Source organism: Crotalus tigris, unplaced genomic scaffold (genome assembly GCF_016545835.1).
Source record: "Crotalus tigris isolate CLP2741 ecotype Arizona unplaced genomic scaffold, ASM1654583v1 scf7180000019496.3020429, whole genome shotgun sequence".
Lineage (NCBI taxonomy): Eukaryota > Metazoa > Chordata > Lepidosauria > Squamata > Viperidae > Crotalus > Crotalus tigris.
The window spans coordinates 33,401-47,821 of record NW_024097566.1 but is presented as its reverse complement, the minus strand read 5'-3'; the positions used below and the strand labels follow the sequence as shown (position 1 = coordinate 47,821).

At 37.2% G+C, this 14,421-nt stretch overlaps 2 long non-coding RNA genes across 2 annotated transcripts in view; one reads left to right on the top strand and one right to left on the bottom strand.

The window, feature by feature from the left end:
• LOC120316860 overlaps positions 1 to 13,754 on the top strand; it is a 36,324-nt gene extending 22,570 nt beyond the window's left edge. The window contains exons 2-3 of the long non-coding RNA XR_005559077.1: positions 4,763 to 4,830; positions 12,973 to 13,754. This is a non-coding gene — a long non-coding RNA (uncharacterized LOC120316860). The remainder of the gene's footprint in view (positions 1 to 4,762; positions 4,831 to 12,972) is intronic.
• LOC120316859 lies at positions 9,295 to 14,081 on the bottom strand. Its single transcript, XR_005559076.1, has 2 exons — positions 13,946 to 14,081; positions 9,295 to 12,545 (listed from the first exon to the last, which is right to left on the bottom strand). It is a non-coding gene; the product is annotated as an uncharacterized LOC120316859 (long non-coding RNA).
• Positions 14,082 to 14,421: the final 340 nt, after the last annotated feature.

The following is a 14,421-nucleotide window of genomic DNA, read 5'->3' as shown; positions in this document are numbered from 1 at the left end:
TGATTTGGGCATTGAAAGTGACTGATTTGCTTCTTAAATTGCTGCTGGATGGCACCAGAAGGATCTTTTCTGTCTCTCCACCCCCATCCCCCACATCCCAGAACTGGTTGACGTACTTCCAGGCTCAGTGGTCTGGAGATGGCTTGAACAGTTCATCAAAGGTTCCCAGCAGGAAGATCTTCACCTTAAGCTGGCATCTTCAGTATACAGTGTGGGCAATTGCACTGTGTTTCTCAGAGCTTCCCAGCTGCTCATACAAGAATAGCTGTCAGCATATGCCAGGGAACTTTACACGTTGGACACTTTTGATTTGCACTAAGACATTTCCTGTTGTCCCCACCAGTATAGCCCAGTTTGGGAGGCTCCCTCCATAATCCTGCAAGGGATGATTCTGCAGAGCTTTCATCTGTAATATGATCCCTGTGAGATGAATTAGAGGTGTGTCAAGGGACAATAAAGCCAAGCAATATAGTTGCTTTGCTTGACTCAAAGCACTAATGCTGCTTCAAGGCTTTGCGCAAGACCTACTTTTTCATATACTGGTACTCAATCCCCCTGCTAACTGCAGTGAAAAATCACAAATATGTTTCCAGACTATGCCCATGTTGATCTCCCTTAATACTTATCACCATGGTGTGGTCTCCATATCTGTCCAGTGGTCAGTTACTGCAACCTCTCATTAGTATGCTTAAAGAAAAACTTTATTGTCACCTACTTTTTCTAACAGGGATGCTTCCTAGAGGCATGGCTCACATATATAGCTGCCAGAAATTCTGCAATTGCAGGCACTGTAGTTTGAATAAATGCGATAAAGTTGTTATATATTTGATCTTGCTCATATCTCATTTTCTGGGAGATGCTTATTAGATCCTGCATGCCTTGTCTCCAGGGCAGCCTCCTCCTCTTTATGTACTCCAAATGTCTGATGGAGGTCTTTGTAGATATCCCTGCAGTCAGGAATAACTGCTTGGTTTTATGGAAATTTCTGCTTGACTTACAGTAAAGCCTCTGCAAATTTTAGCTTCAACATCCAAATGTCATGGCTAATCATGGTGAATAAATGTAATAACAGAATCTTTATATTGAATATAATAAAGATTTGTTCAAGATAATTTTTACGTCAGTGAGAAGTTTAATTTGTAATTAGCCATCTTGTTGGAAATTTCTGTTGAGATTTGTTGTACTAAAACAGAATGGCCAGCTGTAACTGGCAAGTAACTGAAATGGCAGGTAGAGTTATAAACATAAGCAAACAGAAGTGTCTCTCATTAGGACATAATTTGGATTTTCTTTTGAAAATTAGGAATCTGGTCTGACACCTTAAAAAAAGAATGCCACTGCAAACATAAATCAGCAAACCAGCAGGTATTAGAAAATATAAATTATTTTTCCTGTTTTGCATAAATTAAAAACAATGAGTGAATCTTGATATGAAAGGCATTTGAGAAATTTGGGTGTTTTAAAGTTGCTAAGTGAACTCAGTTGGGAAGAATATTTCTGTACTAGCCGATTAGGGGCTAAATGAACTGAATAATATGGATAATTTTGCTTCTCTCTATGTTTAGTGTAATGGCAATTATTTAAAACTGTTTTCCTTATGATAGTCTAACTAATAGCGATAAGGCATTTTTTGATTGACAACAATATATGAAAAAATCATTTAAAGTCTGAAATATATCCTTGAAGTATTTTGAAAAACTCCAGATCAAGGTATAGATGGGGAGATTCTAAACTGAAGTTGGAATATATTAATGGTAGTCAAATCTAAAGATACAAAAATAGTGGGAGTTGAAAGAATTAATAGTAATACATAGACCTGAGTTGGGAGTAGATTAGGCCATGTTAAAATATTTAAAAAGCGTAATTTATTCTTTAAGTCAGTGATGGCCGAGTGCCAAATGCAGCCCAAAACCCACTTATTTATTGCAAAGTGCCAGGGGCCCATCAGCATTGTGGTACCCTCGGGGGGGGGGGAATGCAAAAACCAGGGGCACAAAAATGGCCACCGCCACAGATATAAGGTGCTGCACCAAGCAAGAACGGGGCAGGGCTAGTATCACGCAGGCACTAGTCCCGCCTCATTTGCAGCACGTGCATACTCGTGGCCCTGTGCGCACATGCGCACATGTAAAACACTTCCCCCTGCCTTTTCTTCTAGTCTGCCAATCAACAATGGTTGGTGACCTCTGCTCTACCACCTCTACTCGAGCTTGCTAGTTGGCCACTTCGCCTCCTTTGTGCTGGGCAGGGCTCCTGCTCCAGGCGGTGGTGGCGGCCTGATGGACCTGCTGCTGGCGGCGGCACACGTGCCAACAGAGAAGGCTCTGAGTGCGGTCTCTGGCATGCGTGCCATAGGTTTGCCACCACTGCTTTAAGTCATTACTTATAAATATGCTTAGGATGGCATCATTTAAATCACAATCATGTAAATGTGCATAGTTTTATTATTGGGAAGTTGCAAAAGCACATTTAAAATCACTGCATTGTTTGGTGATAAAGTTAGGCTATGAAAACACTGCTCAGTAATGCTTTGTGTACAGAATTTTGAGGAAGACATCTGCTGTTCCATTTCCACCAATGAGCTGACTGATGCTTTTCAGAAGTACATTTAGCCTTCAAAGAGGCTGCCACTAGCCTCTACCACTAGTAGAGTGGACTGTTACATTCACAATCATAAAAGACCAAAAAGATCCTTGGTTCTGTTAAATTATTAATTCAACAATAACTTTTCCAGTAATGAGCAGTCAATATTCTCAAAAAGGAGGAAGCAAAGTGTGAAGGCAATAATTTTCTTTCATTCTTTGCTCCAATAGTTAACATTCATAACTTCTCTTTATTGTATTTATTCAAAAGAAAAAAAAGCTATGATCACTGAACTCTGTACAATGCCTAGCTTCTTCAATTTGTCAATATAAGGTTGCTTTAAATCCAATTTGGAGACCTCTCTCCCTACCAGCACTATAAATGTGCACATTTATATGTGACATGCTTTTATGTGTTTGTTTTTTGTGTATATGTGCACGTGTGTGTGTGTGTGTGTGTGTGTGTGTGTGTAGCATGTGCCTAAATGTGTAGATCCCCTGTTCCTCTCTTCCTGCTCTTGCATCTGGTTGTATTAAGTCTAGGGCAAATTATTGTTCACTTGATAATTTTCTCTGCAAGTTGGAACATTAATGAAGTAGATTTATAGTTTGTATGTATAGCTTACCTACTATTCAAATGAACTTGAATACAATTGCAAAGCACTTTTGTTGGAATATTCATGAGTAGGAAGAGTCATGTGGTAACTCAGTCAGCCAATGTGAAGAAAGTGCTACTGAGTCTGTGCAAAGGGTATTGAGTTAGGAGCTGGATTTCCAGTCTCAGGTTTGTCTCTGTATCTCTTTGTAAGAAGTCTTCAATTGAGCTATGTTGCTGTAAAGAAGAATATATGATATTGTAAATATTTTGATATAAATATAAAGAAGTTATTTTGAATCAGCTAAATGCAGTCAACTGTGAGAGCTTCTGATTCATTTTTTCACCAATAGAGAAATTAAAATTCTCTAACAGGTTATGGGCCCAGAGCTTACTAAGGACTGCATTGTAATTTAAAGCTGAAGAAATTGCCTGTGTTTAGAAAGTATAAGAACAAGGCAGAATTAGCAGGATGGCTGCAATGGAATTTAAGGAAAGCTGTGTGCCTTGTTTGGGTCAGAAGAATTACATTATATGGGCTGCAAAAATGGAATGTTTGCTGAAAGCTAAAGAGCTGTGGTATATTGTAGAAAATCCACCACAAGTATTTGCAGGTGCTGATCAGAAGAGTCATGATCAAGCAATGGCTTATCTCATCTTGAATTTAGATGATGAACAATTTCTAACTGTTGCAAATTTAAAGACTGCAAAGGAGATTTGGTTGAAGTTGAGAGCTGTGCACGTGAATGTTTCTGCATGCAATATAGTGCAATTGTCAAGAAAACTTTATAGGGCCTGTTTGCAACCAGGTGAATCTGTGGAACAGCATTTAAATAAAATGCAAAATTTATTTTTGGACTTAGAACAACGTGGGATTAAATTCCCTGAGTCCCAGAAGGTTTTATTGATGTTGAACAGTTTAGATAAAACCTGGGACACAGTTTCTGCAATATCTGAATGCAAAGAAGAGCAAGACTTAAATTTTGAGGCTTTAAAGGCATGTTTGCTTAATGAAGAAAAAAAGCTCCATTTTAGAAGCAGCCACGAGGAGGTGAAATTCCTGAGGAGGGGGTCCAGACTGCAAGTCTCCAAAGAAGAAACATTTTGCAGGCAGAGAGCTAAGCGAGAAAAGAATTGCTACATTTGTGAAAAGACACATCTGAAAAGGAACAATTTGCAGCAAAGGACATTTGTGGAAGCAAAAAGGACTGATTTGCAAAAGGAACATTTTGGTGTTACAAAAATTTATTTATTTATTTATTTATTTATGAGACTTATATACCGCTTTAAGTGCAAGCACTCTCTAAGTGGTGTACACCAGTAAGCAATGTATATATATATATTTACATTGCCCCCAACAATCTGGGTCCTCATTTTACCTACCTCAGAAGGATGGAAGGCTGAGTCAACCTTGAGCCGGTGAGATTTGAACCGCTGACCTGCTGAATACAGTCAGCTAAAGTGGCCTGCAGTACTGCACTCTAACTGCTGCACCACCTTGGCTCTATAGCAACAACAGAGACAAGTGGCTAATAGATAGTGGGGCAAGTCAAACAATTGTTAATGACTCTGAATTATTTTGCAGGTTTGTTCCAGTAACACAAGAAGCTATGGCTTCGGCAAATGGCCAGAAAGCAAAAGTCATCAGAAAAGGTGATGTAAAAATTCCATATTTGGAATCAAAGTTTACCAATGTGCTTTGTGTACCTGAGATGGAACATAATTTGTTAAGTGTGCCTAATTTAGACAAACAAGGTTCTGAGGTCATTTTTGTAAATGGGAAGTGTCTCATCAAAAGGAATGGGAATATTTGTGCAGAAGGCATAAAGGAAGATAATCTATATGTATTGCTGGGACAAAAGGTTCAATGTTCCATATATTTAAGAATGTTGCAGAGCATGATTCATGTGTTCATCTTCTACATAGAAGACTTGGCCATGCAAGCTTTAAAGTTTTGCAGCAAATGCAAGATTTTGCAGAAGGGCTAAATTTGAAGGGATGCAAAACATATTTGGACTGTGCAGTATGCACAGTCAAAGGCATTCCCAGTTAGTAAATGTAGCACAAGACAAACAAAAAGAGTTCTAGAGCTGGTCCATGCAGATTTGGTGGGACTTATGCAAGCCAGTTTGGGAGGAGCAAAATATGCACTGGTAATTGTTGATGATTATAGCAGGTATTCATTTTGCTACTTGCTTAGAGCAAAGACATAGGTGCTACAACAATTCAAACAGTGGGTAAGTTTTGTAGAGAGAAGGTACAGACAACAAGTGTGTCAGTTGCAAACTGACAGAGGTACTGAATTTATGTCAACTAAATTCCAACAATGGTTGGGGCAGTTGGGGATAAGACACAGATGTACAAATCCTTACACAGCAGCAGAGAACGGTGTAGCTGAAAGAAGGAATGGTGTTTTGCAAACAACGAAAGATTCATTATTAGAGGATTCTGGTATGAGCAGGTCATATTGGGGAGAAGCCATATTGACTGCCAATTATATAGTTAACAGGCTGTGGAGTTCCTCCATTAATAATACTCCATATGCCATTCTATATGGGAGAAAGCCATCACTGGCACATTTGAGAATTTTTGGAAGTACTGCATGGGTACATATTCCAAAAGCAATCAGAAGAAAGGGACAGCAAAAGGCAAGAAAGCTCAGGTTTGTGGGCTATGAGCCAGGGTCAAAAGGATATTGCTTTAGCGATGGAAGTAAAAGAATTGTAATTTCAAGGTCTGCTAATTTTGCAGAACAAAATTGGGACAGAATTAATGCAAATTCTGGGTATGTCTCACTTAATGACAGTGATCTATTTAACGACAATAACTCATCTAATGATGGAAAAATGATTATTGAAGATGTCAATGTTCAGGGAGAAGAGGCTGAACAAGACATGAAACCAAAAAGAATTGAGACACAGGAGCAGTTAATACCACGTAGGTCAGAGCGATGTAACAAAGGAATTCCGCCTGACAGGTATTCTGCCAGCAAGGTAAAGGTTTGCAATGTGTGGTATGAGCCAAGAAGTTATAAAGAGATGTTGGCATTACCAAAAGGCTGAACAAGAAAGATAGAAGGAGGCCCTGGATAAAGAGATGAAATCCATGGGAGACCATGAAGTATTTAAATCAGTGACTTTGCCACAGGGAACCAAAGCTGTGGGTTGTAAGTGGGTATATAAGAAAAAGATATTGCCAAATAATGATGTACAGTTGTTGCAAGATTTAAATATTAATGTAAAAGAATCTGTAAAGGTATTTGAAGACAATGCTGCCTATATAAAAATGGCAACTGGTGACAGGGTGAAGAACAGAAGTAAACATGTAGACATTAAGAATTGTAATGTCAGGGAAGCTGTAAAAGGAAAATTGATTAGTTTACATCATTGTTCTTCTGAGGATAATTTGGCAGACATGATGACTAAACCATTGGGTAGTGTTCACTATGGAGAATGTGTTAAGTCAATAGGTCTGATGTCTCTTCCTGTCATGAAGGGAGGAGTGTTGGAATATTCATGAGCAGGAAGAGTCATGTGGTAACTCAGTCAGCCAATGTGAAGAAAGTGCTACTGATCTGTGCAAAGGGTATTGAGTTAGGAGCTGGATTTCCAGTCTCAGGTTTGTCTCTGTATCTCTCTGTAAGAAGTCTTCAATTGAGCTATGTTGCTGTAAAGAAGAATATATGATATTGTAAATATTTTGATATAAATATAAAGAAGTTATTTTGAATCAGCTAAATGGAGTCAACTGTGAGAGCTTCTGATTCATTTTTTCACCAATAGAGAAATTAAAATTCTCCAACAACTTTTCAAAATTTGAGTAGAACAAATATGGTATCATCAAGATGCAAAGAGACATAAGGCGAGGCCAATATATACTGCTCAGTGTTGAGCTACTTGATCCTTCACCTGAAGGTTTGTGTTAGAGATCTATATAACAGAAAATGTGTCTATTTTGAATCTACTAACAATTGATCTATTTACAGTCTAGGTCTACTTTTGAAAAATGCTAGAACTGATGTTGATATACTCTGGGTATTCTGATAGAGTAGACTTTGGTCAATCAACGGTTAAACATTTTTTGCTCCAATTAACTAACACAGCTAATCTCTCTAGTATCTAATTTTGTGCTTGTTAAATTTTAGCTTATCAATTAGCACTTCACTTTATCTTGTCATGACCATTAGGCTGCAGTTTTATATTCTCTTTAGACATTAATGTCTAATCAAGATCTGTTGAATTAAAGGCTGACAGTGAATGTATTAGAATCTTTACAGTCTGTCTACCTATGCTTCAGTAATCTTATCCCTTTGCTTGCAGTAAGCTTCTGTTGCTTTTTTTTTTGACTTTGATGTGTTAAAAGGATTGTCATTCTTTAATAGTTTTAGCAATGGAATTATTTCTTTGGTTGCTTTGTCAGCAGTACATTTGTTCCCCTCCAATCTGCTACCGGAGTTTGTTTTATAGTCTTAATTAGGACAAAACTGCTTCCTGAATTTTGTTTTAAAATAATGCCTTGATTCTCTTTAGCTATGGAAGTAAGGTGACCAACTGTCCTCCTTTAGGGAGGACAATCCTCCTTTTGTAAGTTCTGTCCTCCCTCAAAAAGTGTTCTCCTTCATGTCCTCCTTTTCGATATTTGAAGACTGATCTGCACGGCTTTTTCCCCCCTCATAGAATGCTCAGAACAGCATTCTAGCACCTTTTTTATGTTTTTTCTTTCAACTTTTGCATGAGCTATGCTACTCCCACTATTGGCTTTTGAAAGCCAATAGGAATTGCTGCTGAGCACGCCAAAACACCCGACTGGCAAACTTTGCACATGCAAGTTGTCTGTATTATTGTTGCAATGAATAAAACGTTTCTTTTATTTACGGTATTTTTTCTTCAATTTATTTGTGTCCTCCTCTTCATTGTAAAAAAGTTGGTCACCTTAATGGAAGTGAATAATTTTTATACTGATTTTATATTTTAGAATCTGTTACAGATTTTATGTCTGAGTTATTCTTTGTATGCTTTCAATAGCAATAGCAATAGTACTTAAGACTTATATACCACTTCATAGTGCTTTACAGCCCTCTCTAAGCTGTTTATTGTCCCCAACAATCTGACTCCTTATTTTACTGACCTTGAAAGGATGGAAGGCTGAGTTAACCTGAGCTGGTCAGGAGCGAACAATACTGCATTCTAACCACTGCGTCAGGAGTGAACAATACTGCATTCTAACCACTGTGCCACCATGGCTCAAGCAATTTACAATCAAGTATAAAATGTTAACCTATGGGGAGGCAAAACATCAGAAACCTGCACCTTTTCTAATACATTTTATTAAAAGTAATATTTCATGAGCTCAAATTTATAAATTGGAAAAGGCACTACTCAATTTTTTCTGACGTTTTGCAACCAAAGTGTTTTATCGTGTAGTATGTATGTCTTTCCTCTTTTTCTGTTTGTATGTACATCCAAAGCCAGGGAATATTTGTGTAAAAAATATGTGCCCATGCACCTAAGTTCTCAGTTGTGAAAGTGTAGGCATTCTCATGGCCTTTGGAATAGTTCATATAGTAGTTGGACATTGTTTAAAGCTATATGAATGCACATAGACAATGTCTTACTATTGACAACTTTTACTTCCACTTACTGAAGAACTGAGTTTTAAATAGTAAATTCTTTTGATGTGACAACTTACTAAGCCAGGAATACCAACAACCATTTGGTTGTTCTGTGTTTGGCTGTCATTTTTATATTTATATATCACATAGGTTTAAAATTATGTGAAGGGAGCCAGTTTGGTATAATAGTAAAGGATCAGGCTAGAAACCAGGAGATTGTGAGTTCTAGTCCCTTCTTAGGCACAAAGTGAAATGGGAGACCTTGGGCCAGTCACCTTCTCCCAGCCCTAGGAAGGAGGCAATGTCAATTCACTTCTGGAAAATCTTGCCAAGAAAAATGCAGGGACTTGTCCAGGTAGTCTCCAAGAACTGAATAAATAAATAAATGGTTTTTTTAGTTCGTTTTTTGTTGTATGCCACCCAGAATCACATTATTTGAGATGGGTGGCTTTATAAATCTAGACTTTACAAATACAAATAAATAAATAATGCTGAGAACACTTGAGGCATCAACAGGAAATAAAACATTTTATTGGATATTGTGTAGTATGTATGTTTTATTTAACAACACCTTGAAAACTCTACTGTGGGATTCACTACACAAAAGTGAAACAAAAGATAAACCACCTTCATCAAAACTAAATGTAAAATACAGCTAAACTTGTCAGCTCGTGGGTCACGAGCAATATGGCAGGATAGAACACCCCAAATGTTTCTACAAGATACAGAGAAAAAACCCCACACATAGAAACACTCAAGCAGGCAGTAAATATACACAAAGGCAACTAGGATCTTTCTACAGCATCAGATTCTAATACTTTACACAGCTTTGTCAGGAAGGTACATGTGGCTTCTTTTGAGAATGAAAATGTCATCTTGGTCAAATAGCAGACTTTTCTGCTAAAAATGATGGAACATTACAAGCCAATTCCACAGTGACATTCATTCTGGCAGTGTAAAAAGAGAATCAATTTAGAATACCTTCACACAATGAATCAATTCTGGTAGCTTCGGTCTGAAATTTCTCTCCCATTATGCTGATCAACTAAAAGAAGTTACAGCAGAACTGAACCCTCTGTGTTTAGGCTCACTCTCTTTGAGAATTGGTGGTCGTATACAATTACAAAAGGACCCTCTTATATATAGTTCAGCTTATCTGATTCAATTATGTCTTTTCCTCTTTGATGTAGAATGGTGTTTCTCAATGTCAGCAACTTTAAGATGTGTGGACTTCAACTCCCAGAATTCCCCAGCCAGCAAAACTGCTGGCTGGGGAATTCTGAGAGTTGAAGTTCACACATCTTAAAGCTGCTTAGGTTGAAAAACACTCATGCAGAGAATAGAAAGAGCATCAGAATAAATAAATGTTGCTCCTTGTGGAAAGTTAAATAGAAACTGGATTAAATTGTCACAATCCATTTGTGGCTTGTGAGTTCAATTCTCTACATTTCATAAGTAACATGCCAGCTTAGAGCTCTGAAAAAGGAGATCTGTCATAAAAAAACCCCACGACTGGGGATGCCTTTTTTTCTTAAAAAAGAAAACTATATTTTGAAATTATTTCTGATGAAATTCCACACTTACCACCAAAAGTTTTTTTTTTTTTTTTAATGGGAAGGGGAGAAATGTTTTCTTGGATTTTTTATTTTTGGTGCTTAGTGTTCCTGAAAATAGAACCTGTGTTTCAACATATTAAAATATATTTACAATCTTTTAAATAAATATACAGCATTTAAATAAATTAATGAAAGGGATCTCCAAGGAAGAAAGCCCAGTTGCAAAAATAATGCTCTGATGAGACACAAGGAAATTATATAAGATAAAGTGACCATTGGTCTTGTCTGAAGGACAGCCTTTACCATCAACCTGGGGAGAGATGTGGAATATTGCACAGTGTCGACAAAATGCTGTGTTGTCAGTCCACTCTATATGATGCCTTGTCCTGTGCATAGCTCTTCAGTTCTGAATTGGTCCATAGCTATAAGAACATCTTGTGCTATGCAATCCTTCGGCAGTGCAGTAGAAGGGAATGGCAGTATTTTTACAATATCACTACAGAATAAATTGATTGATATCCACTGAGAGAACTACAGTTTCTAAGCACACACGGCAGTCACAGTGATACACAGAGCAGTCTTTTAAGACGCTTATGGAATGACTAATAGCTTCATAATTGTGCCATTTACTACATAGTAACATTGAAAACATTTAAAAACTCCTCCTGAAACGAGCATCTAGTATACATAAGAGGTTGCTTCAGTTTGCTAGAACTTGTTCTTTGTTTTGTTTCACTTTTTTTAAAGGACAAATTAAAACTTATTAGTATAAATAGTATATAAAAGGTCACTAGCTGTTATCTTTTGGCTTGCTTTGAAGTGCATTCAGAAATATGGCTAATTTTTTGTCCTCTTTTGATGGGATTGTACAATACTGTCTCGTCACCATGAAACTACTTTTGTATAATAAACACACACGGCTGTGATTTTTTTTTTGTTTTGCTTTAAAAAATATTCTGCATTCCTTCTCATCTGGCTTAGTATAATAAAATATTTTGTTACAAAGTTTAATGTGCAAACTCATTAGAATTAGAGAATGTGAGAGCACAAATGGGATTCACAGTATGCAAATTCGTATAAAGGTGATAAAAGGAGAGCTACTTGTCTTCAAGTATATATGTTTGCCACGGGTAAGAGCAGGGCGGCGGCGGCTGCTGCTACATAACCCTGAAATAATTCCCACACATAGTTTATATGGTGCTATGTGTAATATTTCATGCTCCCACCTCCCTCCCTTGATGCAACTGTACCTTCATTTCTAAATGTAAAGCCATGATTTCAGTTTGTTTATACACACACATATATATACAGAGAGAGAAAGAGGAAAAAAAGTGATATATCAGCTTCTGCTATGCTTCCTAGAAGTCAGTCCTACTCAGATCATGCAAAATTGCCCACAAGAAAAGTCTACCAGTGGATTCATTCCTTCAAGAACATATCTTGATATTGTAATGGTTCAGTTCAAAGCTCAGATTTAAGTTGTCCTTTAAGATGTCAGTGTAACACTACTAGTGCCTTACAAGTTGGAATTTTTGCTGGAATGCAGACAATAGTTACCCTATAATATAATTATCAGCTCTCCTATATCTCAGTCAATTTACATAATTTAAAATATAACATCTTATTAAAAACATCTAGATATACACAGATTAGGAAACATTTACGACAAACAAATAAACGGACTAGAAATAAATTTTTAGATACTGGTATGTACAACTGTGTGATACAATAAATAATTTCTGTCATGCTCTATCTACACATATTGCTTAAAAGAAGAGTAGATCTGAGGGCAGTGGTGAGATGGAGTGCCTTATAGGGCTTTTTCTACATTGAAGTTGTGCAAATTAAAACAAGTAGAAGTACCACTGATCTGTGTTGGGGATGCATGGCTGGAAATAAAAGGACCCATATTACTGAGGTATTTACAGATACTGGCTAAAGAGCACTATATGGGCAAATGCAGAAAGGCCTTCTTTTCACATTTCACTTTCTTCCTACTTCTTGACAGCAAGCATGGCATCTACTTCTTCCTCTGGTTGTAAGGTATGCCACTGTGCAATGGGTCGCCTTGGGTTGGCCAACATGTCTGACCAATGTCGTAGCTCTGCACCAGTGCTGTTGTAGCCCACAAAGACTTTGCCAATGGCGTCATTCTTGCCGATCTTGTCATAGTCCAAAACAGTCACAACAATTTGCACTTTCTAAACAATGGGGAGAGAACAAAGCAAAGTTGAAAAATGCAAATCCATACACTTTGCTGCTGAGGTTGTCAGAGCTAACACAACCCATGTGGTAAGTGGGCAGCAATATATGGGAAATTCAGATCTAGTTTACCTTGGTTCTCCTGCAGCCTCCTAGGAATTATATTCTATAAATCCCCCTCCAAAAATCTTATCATTGGCAGTTTTTCAGTTATATAACTGAGCCTCTTCTTCTATTATAATTTCTCTCTAAACTGGATGCTGAAAAAGTTGCAATAATCTTGCCTGGGATAGTGCCAATGCTTCAGTAATGAGATTGCACTGCCAAATCCCTCTTCTTAAATATTTATGTACTGGCAATGTAAGTCTTATGGTTGAGCACAGAGAGACATATTTTTAAACCAAAACTTTGTGTTTAAATCAACAGATACAATATGAACAGATGAATCTTCCTGCAGTCTGTTGTAACAATGCTTCAGCCTCAGTGGCTTGGTGAAATTGTGCTGAAGAAGACAATGACCCTTATCACTTCATTTATATATCAAACTGGAAAGTTAAGCTGTAATCCTATAAATAAGGATGGACAGTCCTGCTTTTTTGCCAAGCGCTGCATTCCCTTGAGACAGTGGTGGGATTCAGCCAGTTCACACCAGTTTGGCACAACGGGTAGCTACTTTTTTGTTGCCCAGGCCCAGAATGGTCTTCTGGAAGTGGCATCCACACAGAGAACTGGTTGTTCACATATTTGAATCCCACCACTGCCTTGAGAGTAATTTATAGAGGACTATATGCTGAAAGTGACTGAAATTTAAGGAAGCAAAAGAAGGGCCACAGAGAAAGATGGATGACCATTTTTTCTTTCCTAAGCTTTTTGATGTTTCTTTTTTTGTCTTCTGTTTTTATCTCATATTTCTTTTTCTGTTTACTTCCAGAGGGCTTTTGAAATGAGATAAAAGCACGGAACTAAGCTTAGTACTCTGGATTGTCAAAACCTACTATTTAGTTATGTATCTTATTATAAGTATGGTTTTAGTTACGCAGTTTAGGAGAAGAAATTTATAATTATTACTGCTCTGCCTTTAAATAATTTTGATTTGTTAATATTAATCAAATCAACTGAATAAATGGAAAACAACAAAACTGATTTTATCCTGAACTGCTGGAATAAAATCACCACTGAATTTTCTATTTAGCACTCATTGCTGCTTAATAAAGTACTCATTATGTGTTGCTTGTTTGAAGAACTGACATTCCTAAGTATTGTATTATTTATTTTTTACCTTTTGTAGCTTCCTCTCTTGTTTCACCCCATGCAGGACTATTGTATAGGTATTAATGAAGGTTCCTGAGAAGAGGAGCAGAATTTTAAGGTGAAGAAGGACTTGCAAGTTTGATATTACCTGGATTTGCTCAAATGGTACTTCAAAGCTGAATGATTCATTGTAATAAGGATTCAGAGTGTTCTTCTTAATTGTTGTCTTCTTCTTCTTCAACCGTTTTCCATTCTGCATCAGATGAATTTTCACATAGGGATCTAAACAACAACAGACACACGTTTTTCAGAAATTTAAAGCCCTAGTTTAAATCTACATAACAACACAGCAGTCAAATTTTGATCATATGACCACAGAGGTGCTGCAATAGCCATAACTTCAAGGACTAGGCATCAGTACCATTTCTTCAGCAATGTCAATGTAACTTCAAATGCTCACTGAATAAATAGTTATTAAGTGAGGTCTATCTGTACTCCCAAGTTTTTTTTTCTTAAAATCAACCCAAAAACATTTTTTTCTGTACAACTACTAATAGCTGCCTCAATTTCAATTAATAATAAATTACTAGTAGGTTTGCATGAATCAATGGCAGACATACAGTA